This window comes from Lichenostomus cassidix, chromosome 2 (genome assembly GCF_008360975.1).
Source record: "Lichenostomus cassidix isolate B80296 chromosome 2, HeHo_3.0, whole genome shotgun sequence".
NCBI classification, from domain to species: domain Eukaryota; kingdom Metazoa; phylum Chordata; class Aves; order Passeriformes; family Meliphagidae; genus Lichenostomus; species Lichenostomus cassidix.
Genome location: NC_139482.1, coordinates 78728389 through 78743917, shown reverse-complemented (window position 1 = coordinate 78743917; position 15529 = coordinate 78728389).

Genomic DNA, 15529 nt, shown 5'->3' with positions numbered 1-15529 from the left:
ACAATCAGAAAACTAACTTGAGTCTACCAAAAGCACAGCCTCATTAGTCCCCTCAGGGAATTAATTAACCTATTTTATCTAGGAAACTACAATAATCCTCATCAGTTATGAGTTGCTGTGTTTAATATTGCCATGTAAGTCCAACAAATGTAATGAATTATTAAGTCTTGGAAAATGAAGTAACACATTTATCTTCTGTCTCAATGAGAGACAAGAGAAAGAAAAACGTGTTTACTTCCAAAGGGTGAGATGCATGAAGGTATGTAATTTCCTTCCCATATATTATGAAGAGTTTAACAGAATTTTATTACTTAACTCCAGCATTTGTCACCTTCATAAATCAGTAATCTAAACTCATGAAAAGACAACTGATTTAACCATGATTTAAAAGCTCTGGAGTACAACTGAAAAGCTAATAATTTTGCGATATCAGTTTTATGTTCTTTCCAGAATGTCTGACCTTACTTAGGGCAGAGTGTAGGCAGGTAACAAAGTGTGAACAAACAGTCTCAGCAGAACTGTGCTTTGGCCAGTGTAACATACTGGCGAATGGCTCTTTTTTCATGGGCAAAATAAATTATGATAAGGCAATAGTATTCAGAAAAAGTCTGGGTAAGCTTAGCAGAGTATAAGATGAAGAGTAAATCTTTAGTTTCTTGCATTATGGGTAAGTCCAAATTGTGAAATCTCAAAGTGAAGCAAAATAGTCACAGCAGCATGAAGAAGTATCTCCTGGTATTTAGTACTAGTAGCCTTCTGCCAATAATGTGCTGTGCCAGAGTCCCTGGCCTGGCACCAACCCAGATGTCACCACTTTATGTTTCTCCTTGTTACCATAGAGAAATGTCAGAAAGCAGCACAACTTGCTCTGACCAACAGCACAAATGCTGAAAGAGGTGTGGATCAAAAATAAAACAGAGAAAATAACTGAGATGGAAGACTTTGCTGGCTTGTGAGCAAATGGTTGTGGAGGGGGAAATGCATGTAGAGAAGAAATGAAAATGTGTCCAAGCATGGAGCAACAAGCTGCACAGTTACACTCCCAATTCAAAATTCAAACTTTAGCCAAGAGCTCATTACAGCCAAGATGTCCACTGAGAGCTGTCACCCCTCTGACAACTGATGATGACAGTAGAGTTATTAAGTCAGTTGGCTTACATAAAGCTCCAGAAACTTCTACTGGCTAATCAGGTCCATGCTACAGGGAGTTCTTACTGTCTTCTTTACAGCAGTTCTTTGAAATAATGAACTCAGTTTCCTTTTGATGCTTTCACAGCAATTTTTGGTGTCCATTCCTAAAGGCATATAAAGACACAATGTATATAAACATTCTGTGACTGAATTCAAAGGGAAGAACTGTGATTTTTGGCTGAGGCTAACGCAAATATTATCGTATTTACATATAATTCATGATCACCCATCAAAAAGCTCAATTCCTTTTCTTTGAGATTCACTAGCATGACATCGTACAGACACATCTGTCAAACCTTATACTGTACCTAACAGTACATACTCCTAGTACAAGCAAATTGTGATGTAAAATGCTTCCATTCTGAGGCTGGATTTTTTCAATAAATTTTCAAACTTTTAATCCCATACCTCCAGTAAATTTAGCCAAGTACTGGAAGCCAAACACTCAAACACTTCAGCTACATGGAAAAATAATATCATGGAATCTTTAAACTGCATTAAAATCCTGTTTGACCTTCCACTAAGAGTTAAAATGGTGTTTAGGTTTATTTATACACAATATCACTCAGTGTGGACAAAATTGGAACCTCCTTAATTTTTCTTAAAAGCATCCATTCATGAATTAGTTTGTTAGCTAATCTACTTTAAATTCATATATAAATAATTTGAGTTAAAACTCTTTATACAGTTTAAATTTATATACAAATATTTATTTATTTATTTCAGAAATCTAAAAAATAAGCTAATAAACCAACACTCAATAACTGTATTTCATAAGCACATATATACATTTATATCAAACTGCAATTTTCCTCTTCTAAGAAAAATATCTCATGTAATAAATTATCATTTCTTCAATATAAATGAATGGCACTACAGTAACTTTATATATTAGTAAATCTCATGGACTAATAGAACTGATATATTACCTGTAAAATTACTTTTGGTGTTCTGAAACAACCCTTAATAGTATTTTCAGGATTGCAGATATCTGAAAGAAATGATGTATTCAGTTTCATTTCTGGAGTTAGTGTGCTACCGTGCTGCAGCCACAAAGCTCCGTTCTGATCCCCAAATTAGTGTGGATTTCTGGAGGTGAATTCTCACAAAGAGGAGAATCCAGCAGTAAGTGGAGCAGAGATAGCTATTTACACCTGGAGAAATGAGCCTAAAATAGTGCTAGCAATTAAAGCTCCATTAGCTGGAAATTTGTTGTGCCATCATCATTAGAGAGTTTAAAAAAAGAGAAAATTCTGTGACTCAGATCCCCTTTGGTGTTGGCTTTACATAGTAGCCTGAGGTAGCATTTGCTCAGACACAATCCTTTTCTGCAAAGAACAGTAAGTGCAATAACCTCCCAACAAGAGTGATGACCTCTTCCAGGGTGGACTGATTTGTTCATCATGAAATGGCAGAATAGCACCAACTATTTTGTCCTGTTGCAGAAAGAAAAGTTGTCTTTTTAATTACAGCTACTGCACCAGTAATCACAGGCTCATGTAAATTGTGTTTTACCTGAGTTATCTGCTAAATGAGATATCTAGATTATCCAATAAGCTATTTGCACAAACAAGCAAATAAAAGAAGTTATCCATGTAAAAAATCAAATATTAAACATTGAAAAAATAATGTTCTTATGCCTAACTACAATTGAATTTAGTATCTTCTCCTCCAACAGAAACTTAAAGGCAAAATTGGCAGAATTCAGCTTTGAGTAGCAGGTTTGCTGGTAATAAGATATAAAAAGGGGAATAATAAAAAATGAGGCAAAACCTTACTTAAACCTCCCCTAGTGAGGACTCTGCCTCAGTAACTCATTCATCCTGCTCTACATTGATGTTTTCTCCGATTACAACTCTGTTGGGAGACTGTTTAGCATAAGAGTGGGTGGTGATATGCACCACTTTTCCCTTTGTGATTCCCTTAAGACTAAGAAAAACATAGTGTCTCTTTGATCAGTCTTGATTCATGTCCAAATGACAGCCCTCCATCATTCAGAATTCATTCATTCGCATCACATCTTCATCTTCCCACTGATATTAATATCTGCACATTAACATTCAAGAAAACTAACCTAATACATGCACAGGCTTTGTATACACCACATCAGAAATTTGACAACTATTAAATTCACTTACATAAAACTGCTAAGGACTGTCTAAAAAAAACCTCAGTTAAATTATTATAAATTTGTTACTGGTCCAGTAAACAGCTGAACCTTTTGGTAGGTTAATGTGTTGCAGTAAGTGATGCATTTGCTCAAAAGACTTCCTATATCTGTATGGATTCTGAGATGCAAGGAGTTCCTGGAAGTGCAGAAGATAATGATCATAAATAATGATGATTCACTAATCTCCACTATGAATAGCAACTAGTTTTAACAACAAAAAAAAAAGGTACATCAGTAGAATTCCAAGAGAATATAATTCTTCACAGTGACATAGGTTAAGCACAGGAAGGGGTTGCTGAGAAAGGCTCTGAAACCTCTACCCAGGAGGATTTTCAAAGCTCAGCTGGATGACACCTTGCATGATTGATCTAACTGTGAAGCTGGCTCTGGTTTGAGCAGGGGATTGGTAAAGATGACCTGCTGAGATCTCATTCAACTTTTTTCTTACATTGAGTCCTATGATCTACTTTTCCAGTGAAAAAACTTCACAAATTTTAAAATAAAGCCATAAATTGAAGAAATGGACTGCATGTGGAGCAAGTAGGTATGTGTGCAAAGCAAAAATTTTCATTCTTAATTTCCAATAGAAATAGCATGTTTTAATACCAAAAGTAACCCCATTGATAATGACTATATCTGAAACAGAAGTCTGAATAGCTATAACAGAAAATAATTGCATGTACTGCTGCAAAAGTGAAATGTTGAGCATGAAACAGCAAGAATTCAGAAACCCATTCCTATTCAATATATGAAGAAAGGAAGTAAATGTAGCTGAATAGGCTCTTCTGTAATGGGTGAACAACGGAATATGCACCTGTTACAAACAGCTCCATAAAACTGAGCTTGTGAATGAAAACATGGAAATTGAATGATTTTGGGATTAAAAACATGAACAGAATTAAGGCCAAAGGTAACACTTCACTAAAAAAGATTAAATTTCACCAAAATGGGTGAATAATAGAAAGAATACCACAGACTATGCTTAACTGGGAAAAAGATGAAATTTAAATAAATTATGTGAGACAAATAAAGGATTATATACAGAAAAAATGGCTCAGACTTTCTGTTTTCTCTGTTACTCAAAGGTTTCCTTTTCCCTAAAAATGTCCTTTTTACAAACATTTCTCCAAAAGGGTCAGAGCATTTGCTGAAAGAGCAGTACCAAGCTTCTCTTCATCAGCTCACCAGGATGTTGAGCAGCAACTGAGAGAAATGTCAGAGCCTGACCAGAATAAAAACATGTCTGTCATTTAGAAAATAAACAGAATGGAAAAAGAGATATCAATATCAGTCAACAAGAGTATGGATGGACACCTCTTCTTAAAGCACTGGAAGTGAGTTAGCACTTTAACTGCAGATTAACTGTCTCCATAGGTGTAGCATTTACTTTCACTTGAAGTATATGTGTAATCCAGCCCTACTACCCTCAGCATGCATCAGTAGCTTCCCTCCTACACTTTGCTTTCCCAGGCTATCCAGAATTAGCTGGAGACAGAGGCTGAAAAGGTATTTAGACCAACTTGTTTTATGTGGCACATGTTATTTAATTCATCTGATGTATGCTCAGGGCAATGGCTGTGTTTCAGGTGTCTTGATCTAATAAATTTTATGCATGCTTAGCCTTGGCCAACAGTTTCAGCAAAAATTTATGCTGTATGTGAAAAAGAAATCCTATCAAGTGCATCCACTTCTTAAATGTACATAGCCTTATTAAGGCTTTATTACCAGCTGCAGGTTATTGTCAGTAATCTTGAACACTCCTAAGACATTCATGACTAAACACTTAAGACATCAGCTGATTGCTACCAATCAGCAAGTTTGCAAGGGCTATAGTTGCAAAATTTGGAATAGGAATAATCAACTATTTCATGAGATCTATAATTACAGAGCTGAAGTAAGCCTCCTACCTAAATGGCTTTTTATTAGAACTTTTAAAAAACCTTCACAACCTGCTAGTAAGATTATCATGTATTGCTTTTACTCAGAATAACCACCACACTGAGAAAATTATTAGGTGGTGTTCTGCTCTTTTGCAGTATTATCCTCTTGCATTATATGTGCTAAATATTGCACTGAGTGTAAGGGGAGAGGTTTTATTTTGGGGTTTGAGGGGTTTGGATGGCTTTTTTCTCTTACCATATCCATAATGCATACGTATGTTAAGGAAATATTTGGATTTTTTTACTTTCCATCTCCAAAGTACAGACAGGCAAAACTCATAAACAATTCACAGACAGGGAACAAAGCATAGATATTTTAGGCTGGTGTTTGCAGAACAGGTATATCCTGTTGTATAAGTGGTTGCCAGGATGTACAGCTAAGCCTTGATATTTTGCTCCTTCTCTATTTTTAATATGTCTTATTCTCACTGGCTGTATATTTGACTACAATTTTAGGCACTCAGTTCAGCCAGTATACCTGAATCCTACTCATATAATAAATCTGACCCAAACAGGACCATTAGCAACAGAAAAAATAGGAATAAATATGTGTGTTGATTTTGCTTGGCCTGGTTTTTGGTAACGGGGAGCCATAAAGATGGCTCCTGTGAGAAGCCTCTGGAAACTTCCACCGTGTCCAGCAGAGCCAATCACTGATGGCTCTGAAGATGGACACGCTGCTGGCCAAGGCTGGATCAGTTAGAGATGTTGGTTACACCTCTGTGATAACATATTTAAGAAGGAATCAAAACAAATGAGCATCAATCAAAACAGAGAATGACGAGGAGGTGAGAACATGTGAGGGAAGCAACATGAAGACACCAAGGTAAAGAAGGAGAGGAGGAGGTGCTCCAGGCACCAGAGCCAAGATTTCTCTGCAGGCCATGGTGAAGACCATGGTGAAGCAGCTGTGCCCCTGCAGCCCATGGGGTCCACAGGGGATGCAGAGTTCCACTCGCAACCCGTGGGGAGGTGCCCACCCTGGGGTGGGTGGATGCCTGGAGGAGGCTGTGGTCCAGTGGGAGATCTGATGGAGATAAAGGGCCTCTGCTTCCAGGCTGGAACAACCTGTCCTTGGAGGACTGCACCCCATGAATGAGGTACCCATGTCGCAGCAGTTTGGGAAGACTGACTGCCCGTGCAGGGAATTCACATTGCAGCAGTTTTAGGAGGACTGATGCTTGTGAGATGGACCCAAGCTGGAGAAACTCACAGAGAACTGTCTCCCATGGGAAGGACGCCATGGCACAGCAGGGGACTTCTCTCCCTGAGTGGCAGAAGAAAGACATCAGTGATGAACTGACCCAAACCCCCATGCCCTGTTCCTCCTGTGCTGTCAGTGGGAAAGAGGGAGGGTTTGGGGGAAAGAATGGTGTTTTTAAGGGCTTATTTTACTTCTCATTATCCTCCTCTGACTCTGTGAGTCATAAATTCACTTTGCAACTCTAAGTTGAGCCTGTTTTGCCCTTGAAGTGTTTTCTCCTGGCCCTTATCTAAACCTATGACTGCTTTGTTAAATTTCTTTTTCCTCTCCTCTGCCCAGCTGTGGTAGGGGAGAGAAAGTGAGCAGCTGTTGTGGGTGCCTGGCCAGTAGCCAAATAATGACAATACTGTTCTTCTGGACAGCACATGGCCCTTTGAATAACATGCAGGTCCTTTCTCTCTCTAAAATCTTGTGCTTTACATGGTATGTACCTTTCAATTTTAACAAAGAAAGAAAGCAGGAGTCTTCTTGCACACTATACAGTCTTCTATTATCTTCAAAGCTGATCTAATTTATCCATTATAAGTGAAGCAGAAAAATATGACATCTGATGGTCTAATTAATATAATCGCTTCCTAATAATATGGTTTTGCAAGTTCAGAGTTTACTTTCATTATCCTTTGTGCAAATAAATTTGATAGATCAAATGTTGACATGAATCCACAGAAATGGTGATCTAACCAAAGCCTTTTAGCAAGTCATGAATTTTCTGCTTGAAATCTAATCTTGGAGAAAAAAATCTGCATTTTTTCCCTCTTCCATGATATGAGCTGAAAGCAAAATGAAGCTAACATACAAAAAACTGTAGTTATTGCTTTCAGCTGTCATTTTTCTCCACTTGGTGCCCTGCATTAAGTGAAAAACTATGGAATAGCCTCTTTCAAAAGGCAAGAACTGCATTATTATTCATTTCAAATAGTCTTTAATAGAAATGGCTGTACTCAAGTTCCAGTAGGGTAATGTTGCAGCCAGCCTTTCAAATTATATTGGACACAAACTTTACATGTTAGATGCATCTTGGATACCTATTCATCTTCTGAAACTTAGCTACACCACATTTCCAAATCTGCCCAGGCTTATACAAGCAAATTATTTTGCATAAATACATTAAAGTAACTGACAAAATTCTGAGGAAAACACTTTGTTATCTATGTATTCCTTTGACTGTCCAAACTCAACATCTTTACTCAAAAAGATCCACATGGTATTCAAGCAGTGACTGTCATGAAATTACACTTTAATGAAACTAATACTAAATTATTTTATTCCAAGCAAGGAAATATATTGATTCTAACTAACCCTCAGTCATTGTTTAACCCTAGACAGCAACTAAGTCCCACAGAGCCACTCATTCACTCCCCAAGCCAAGCACCAACTGATTATGTATTCATAAGGTTGTCCATGTTATGTCCATGCCTTATAATATTATAATAACAAGATTTGCAGTGAGTGACTGCACTGCCTATCTTTGAGCTGTTATTATGGTCATCTCAAATTACTGTGAAACAATGCACAGTGCCAAGGAAAGAAGAGGTGGGGCAGACCATGCTTTGTGAACAATGCCTCCTATTTGGAAAATCACTGTCTCGCTTCTTCTTTTTTTTCCAGGACTACAAACGAGCATAACAATACAGGATTTTGCAAACAGCTTCTCAAAATAGTTGTTATTAAGGCCAGATTAGCAGAGAGAAAATGTAAGGTAACACAACTCTCTACAGTAAACTCACTTTCTCTGAAACATACTCTGGAGCTTACTCTAGGTCACAATTCTGCCTGCACTCTCAGGACACATCCATTTGAGATGTCCATACTTTACTGTGGTAGGCCACTGGTCTGCATCATCTTGACAATCAGATACACAGAGCTGTAGTCCAAAAATAGGTGAAGACAGTTCCTCACCTACAATAATCTAATTCTCAACTTTTGATGCTTCATGCTCCTTTTTCTGCAATAGTTTTCATTGCCACAAGCAGTTAAATACAGATTCTCCAACTTTTTTCAAGTCTGAAACTTTTTGTGTTTGCACTTCTTCTCAAGACTTCTAATTGTATGCAAACTTTTTATGAAATTATAAACTACACATAGATGCTTCTAGTGCTTAATCTCCATAGTAATGTCAGTTTCTGCAAGAAGATACATGCACCTCATTTGACTCCACATAGAATACATATCATAGCACAAAGAATGAATTCCTTTACTGAGAAAGACTAAATTCAGATGAATCTTGGGCATTGCTCCTCTTTTTAACTATTGTTATATGAAAATACAATACTGTTTAGCCTAGAGGAGAGGTGACTGAGAGGGAACCTCATCATGTGTATAAGTATCTAAAGCAGGGGGGTGTCACAAAGATGAATCCGGGCTCTTCTCAGTCATGCTGATCAATAGGACAAGAGGCAATGGGCAGAAACTGATGCACAGGAAGTTCCACCTGAAAATGAGGAAGAATTTTGCTGTGCAGGTGACTGCACACTGGAACAGATTACCATTGTGGAGTCACTCTTGCTGGAGATATTAAAGGACTGTCTGGATGTATTTCAGTGCAATGTGCTCTAAGATGCTTGAGCAGGGAGGCTGGACCAGATGGACCATTGTGGTCCCTCCCAACCTCAAGCAGGTATGTTGACATTCTGTGATCCTGTGACTGCCTTTATAGTGTGTCGATTCACAAGAGCTGACATTTACAAGGGATGTATTAATAGTTTGCTTGCATGAAAAATAGATTTTGTACAGCACCCTGGGCTAATACCCAGATTTTTTTAGCTTTGGACAGCAACACATGTACCTACCTCTTGAGCAGTGAACAGTGCTACTTTATACTAGTAACCTGGATGGCAATAAAAAAGTATTGCCAATAGATGTTTGCTGTGCATCTGTGAGGATGACTGCCTTAGAAACAGCCTGCAGGAAAATCAGAACAACTTATTTATTCCAACAAATAGCAGTTTAAAACAAAGAATTCTCATATCATGCTGATATTGTAATTTTTTTAATATCTGATGAAATTCTGGTTTCTCTTCCTTTTTAAAATTGCTCTTTTTCAAACCTCAGCCACATAGTCTGGATTTCCTGTTATGTAGGTCTCATCTATACAACTTACTTTACTGAAGCATGAAACTCTTTCCTTCATTCTGATGGGCTTCAAAATTTTGATTTTGCCACTTTGTCATTTAAGAAACTCCCATCCCTCCACTGCACTTGTTTTTGTCTTAAGAAAGAGAGAGACCAGAAGAATATTTTTTCACCTTTCTGTACTGTCTTCTACCCAGTAGCATCCTGTTGCATTAACGGTGTTGCTACTTGTGAGGAGCTATTTCAGTTTTGTTTTGTCTCAATACTGGTTCTCTCTCTCTCTCTCTCTCTCTCACTTTTCCCCTCCATATCGTTACCACCAGACAACATGTACTGAGCCATGTTACATTTGTGAATCTGATCTGTAACTGAGTCAGAGCATCCTACAGTTCTACTTCTCAGCTGCAAGAAATAATCTCTCAAAGGGGAAAGGAATTTTCCCAACATTATCATTTGCAGCTGTGGCTACAATATATAGTCAATAGGTAGATTATAGCCTTGGTGAAGTTCTTTAGCATACAGACTGTGACCATAATGCTTTTAGATTATTTGCTACTGTCAGTAGCGCAAGTAAAATTTGTTTTCAAACTGTTTTTATTAAAAACAGAAGGTCATACTGTCACTATGATCTGCATATATAAGGCAACATAAAAATATTTAGCTCTTCATTTAACCTTAGTTTTATTCCACAGGAGCATTTCATGAAAGGGAAATAATGGAGAAAACCATCAAATAAGGCAAGGTAGAAAGCTTCTACTTATTGACAATACTGACTGCAAGTAAATCAGACTTATTTGTCCAGTCAAAAGATGAATTTCAAACCACAAAAGCTACAGTATCCTGCAATTGAACTGAGGGAAAATATGTACCCAACCAAAATGTAATTGACATGGATCATTTAGCAATAGAGAGTTACAGCACTTCAATCTGCAGAAAGGAAAAGAAACTTAATTCTCAACACAGAAAGGCACTGAAAGCACTTTACTTATTTACAGGTCAGAAGGCACAGAGGTCCTTGACAGTTAAACTGATTTTTTTTTTTTTTTAATCCCTAGTTCTCCTAGTCAATTCATCTAGAAGATGCTTTTCTTGCCCATCTCCAGTAATGGAAAGAAAGCACATTGCTCTCAGAACAAAAACTACAGCAATGAAGCTCGAATACATGAGAGTGACCAGAAGAGTCCTAGTACTTAACATGAGTATGCTGATGGGTTCATGGCATGAGAATCTACTAGTAAAGACAAAATGACGGAAACGAATACCACAAGTCATATTTTGAAAACATACATGAGAGAATCTGGAATCTCCACTTTCTTGTACCACAAATAGTACAAGAAAATGGACTAATTATGTGTTCTTTAGAAAGAAAAGACAGACTGCAAAAGTTTGTGGAGATCTGTATCTTTCTTCAGGATCACCACTTCAATCAGACCACATCCATCACTCCAACGGGACTGCAGCCATCATTTAACTGGATTGCTACCACCACCCTGACCAACAGGATGGGAGGCTGTATTCTGACTTTGTCAGTTTAAACCATTCTTTTCTGTATTATTGCCTTGTTACAAATACTAGTAAAGAACTGTTATTTCTTCCCCATATCTGTTGCCTGAAAGCCCATTGATTTCAAAGTTATAATATTTGGAGGGAAAGGGGGGCGGGTCATATTCTCTGTTCTAAGGAAGGTTCCTGCCTTCCTTGGCAAACACTTGTCTTTCAAACCATGACAAGATCATTAAATGCTAATTGATACCCAGGAAACCTTGACTGATTTACAAAACTTTTGAATTCCTTGAGTGTTCCTACACTAAGGGAGAGAAAGAAAACAGAGACAGGATAGGTAAATTGAAGTTCATTTTTTTCTTTTTTGATTATTCTTACGGGGTGGGAGGGGTAGGAAAGGAGGGTATTTTATTTTATTTTTTAAATTTTTTTAGATTTTTTAAAATTTTATTTTAATTATTTTTATTTTATTTTATTTATTTTATTTAACTTTATCTTAATTATCTTTTTTACTTTTTAGTTTTGTTATTTTATTTGTTACTTTATTTTGAATTCTTCTAATTTATTGTAAGTTGTTCTATTTTACTGTTATTTAATTTTAATTTATTTATATTTAATTTAGTTTAACTTAATTTATTAATTCTTAATTATTTAACTTAAATAATTTATTATTTTCATTTCACTTTTATTTTCATTTTTTATTTTAATGATACTCTTTTATTTTTTTTATTTTATTTTTCATTTTAATTTTTTTAGATTTTTTACTTTTATTTTATTTTTACTTTATTTTATTATTTTTATTTGTTTCTATTTTGTTTTTTTTCCTGCATTTGTGATGACAGGTAATTTTTAAGTCCACTGCTAGTGACCAGTGCTACCAGTTGACAATATTATAACAGGCTGTTACAACTGCAGTATTAGTGAGTTTTCCTTACTTTTGAAGGTATTTGATAACTCACTTGTGTGTTATCAGTCTTGAATGCTTGGATCCACTTGTACCTCAGACCACAAACCTTGATTTTCAAAGTACTTTCTGGACCTTAGAGGGTTCTTCTCCCCTTTGAAGCCTCTGGTATGCTAAAGACAAATGGAAGTTTGGGAAAAGGGCAGCAGAGTCTGAGCACAAGCCCATGACCTTGTTTAAATTTGGTCACGGACTTGGTCCCTGACTAAGTCTAACCTTGGATCTTTGAATGTTCTGGTGCTCTCCCACTTGTCAGCTAGTCTTTGTCCTTGTTCATGATAGTGAGGCACCACCACTCCGACAGCAAGATCACACAGAAAAGATTTAGGAATAGAGTTTGAGAATATAGGACAGACTACAGTGGTCAGGGACAGAGCTCAGACAAACATGGCAACCAGCAGGCAAGTTAAAATGGGACTGTCTCCTTTTGTCCTCCTTATTTCCATTTTTCCGTGCTTGTTCCTTCTCCAACCCACCATGATCTCTTCCTTTCCCTGTATTTGACTCTACCCCTAACATCACAGAATAATTTTGTACATTCCCACATTGCCCCTATAACATCCCCCTATAAGTTTCACATAATCTCAAAAGCCTTCTCAAATATCTCAGATATAAACTTCCTCCACTTATCCTTTACAAAATATTCATCTCAGAGATTTTGAGTTGTTCCCTCAGTTGTGTTTCCTCAATCCCTCATCTGAGATATGCTCTTTGGTCTCCCTTAACTCCTGTGTCTTAGTGTTTGTGTATCTAGGTGGGTTTTATTACTCTTTCTGTCCCTGGTCTTTTGCTTTTATCATGAATACCTGTTAAGCATATATGCCCATAAACCACATGTCCTTACATTCCAAGGATCTACCTATCCCTTATATTCTGCATATCCATACACTCTCTAGTGTCACCTGAAAAATGTACTTAACAACACTAAGCAAGCTTGGGTAACATCTCACTCTGGTGACATCTCAGGTTTGACACAAAATCTTTAAGTGCCTGTTCCAGGTTTGTTGTGAGATGCCATGGAGTTTTTCGAGGTCTTTGTGGACTCAGTCTGTGATTTGATATGGCACACTGACTTACAATGCTACAGCGTTCTTTTCTACAGGCATCTCTTGCACCAGAACCATGTTTTGTACAAGGATGTGAAAGAAGACATGAAGATACTACAATGCAATAAGGTTTGCTTTAAGCAAAGGGAAGTAACTTAGATACTTAGAGGGGAGCAGAGAAACAAAGATGTCTTTGTGTTGAATGCTAGAGAAAGCCACTAATTAGGTCCTATTAAAACAGGCTCAAAACTATGCAGTGAATTACAGGGCTGTACTATTATCACTGCCATTGAAGACTCTGCAGGCCTGTAACCAATCTTGTGTTTTATTGACTCTGTGCCACTTAATGCAGAGATTGTTCCTGTAGTATTTCATTAATCAGAAATTACCTGACTCAGAATACTCTCTCTTCCATAAAAGAAATGTGACTAATCCAATTTCATGTCCTATTTGTGAACAGATAAAAGAGAGATTTTAGCAACTAAACATGAAATCTCTGGTTCTAATCCGATGCCCAGAAAACTCTGATTCCCATACTGTAACCTTACCCATCTTTTGCTTCCCCAGCTGAGCCTCACTAGCCAAAATGACTGTGTGCTCCTTTGCTGTCTACAGTTTCCCAACTATTGATTTCAGTCTCATTCTACTCAGTACACTACTTCAGCCTCAGCATGAGAAAAGTTTCTTCAGTGTTTTAGTGTCTTTCATTCTCAATACAATCCTAGCACAACAAAAATACCCCTTGACTGTCAGGATTTCAGTCCTGAGGATCCTGCAGCACTGCAACATATTATTGTCACAGATTATACCTTGCTGCATTACGCATAAGACAGCACGCATCTACACACAGCCAGAGCCATATATATCAACAGCAAAGGCAGTGTTGGCACGTGAACAGAGAACATCTTCAGGTAACATTGAATCCAAATTTGTCTGACTGCTAGCAAAAGGGACATTGGTTCTGGATTTGCCAACGCCTTATAAGGGAGGGTAGTACTGAATAAGGTGTTGAAAAAATGGGCTAATCTGCAGATGCCTTTAACCCTCTGTGCTCCAGTTATAATTATAGATCTACCTGTACTGTATTTCACAAAAGCCAGTTTATAAATTGAGTGCTGGCTGTCTCCAGGTTATGCCAATTTACTCCTAATCAGATGCATGTTTTGCTGTGTCTGTTTGAAGGACACAGTCACCAGCATGCATGATTACCTTAATGATTTTGTGGAGCACTGTAGTGCATCAGGATAATTGGAAGCATATCCATATTCTAGAGTGCATTACTACACTATAGAAATATTCTTCTGAAGATTTAAGAAAAAAGGAACAGTGCTGTATTCATCAAACACCCTGATTCGAAAACTGGAAGAGGATCAAACACTATACATTTTAACCTTAAATATCAGGGGATAGCAAATATTTATTGTATCATAAAAATTCTGTAATGGAACTGTAAAACACTGAAGAAAAGCTATGCTATAAAAAAAAAATCCTTTGTTTTGCAAATCAGCCCACCATGATCACAAACTAGGAATCTTTATGCTAAAAAATAGATTGGCAGCTATCAGAAGGGAGTAGCAGGAGTGGGTTGCTCAGTAAAGGAAGGCGACCTGGCACCTGGGTGTGACAGCAACCTGAAATGGCAGCACCTTGTCTTGGTTTAGAGACAAGTTTTGGGGGAAGAGACTCTGGAATGAGTGTTTCCTCTAAGAAAAGGGGTTTTAGCAATCTCTTACCGCCAATATGAAATAAATATTAGTTGGTGAAAGTGGGAAAAAAAGTTTCTTTGACAAAGTGCCCCCATGACACAAAAGAAATTAACTGTTAGATAGTGAACCTTCAGAAACTTACCCACCCACAGCAAAACAAACAAACCTGAAAATGCAGGGGTAGGAAGAGTCCATACAGCAGATCGGGGACAGATAGGAACCTGGTGAACTGCGATGTTGCTGGTCTCCTCTTCACTGTAGATGAAACTGGTGGATTTTAAAGTCCCTTCCTTCGCTGGCTCAGCTTTTCCCAAGGTCTGGCCAAGATGAGGTGTCCCCGCAGCTTCCCAGCAGGTCAGCGCTGGGCAGCTCCTGCCGATGGTATGATCTTGGACAAGAGCTAAGCCAAAGAGCTCCAGCAGAAACCACAGAAGCTGCCAGAGGATACTGTTGCAGTCCAGGGAAAAATTTCTTGCCTCAGTGTGATAAGTACATATTATAATATCTGCTTTTCGCAAATATTAAAATGGATGCTATATACATAATTTTAATTTTTACAAAAGTAGCCTTGTTATAAAAATATAGTAGTGTAATAATAACTAATGCCTTTATTTCTGTTACTAACTAAACTTAGACACAGTGGTGAAATAGCTGACATGGTTATTTTACTATA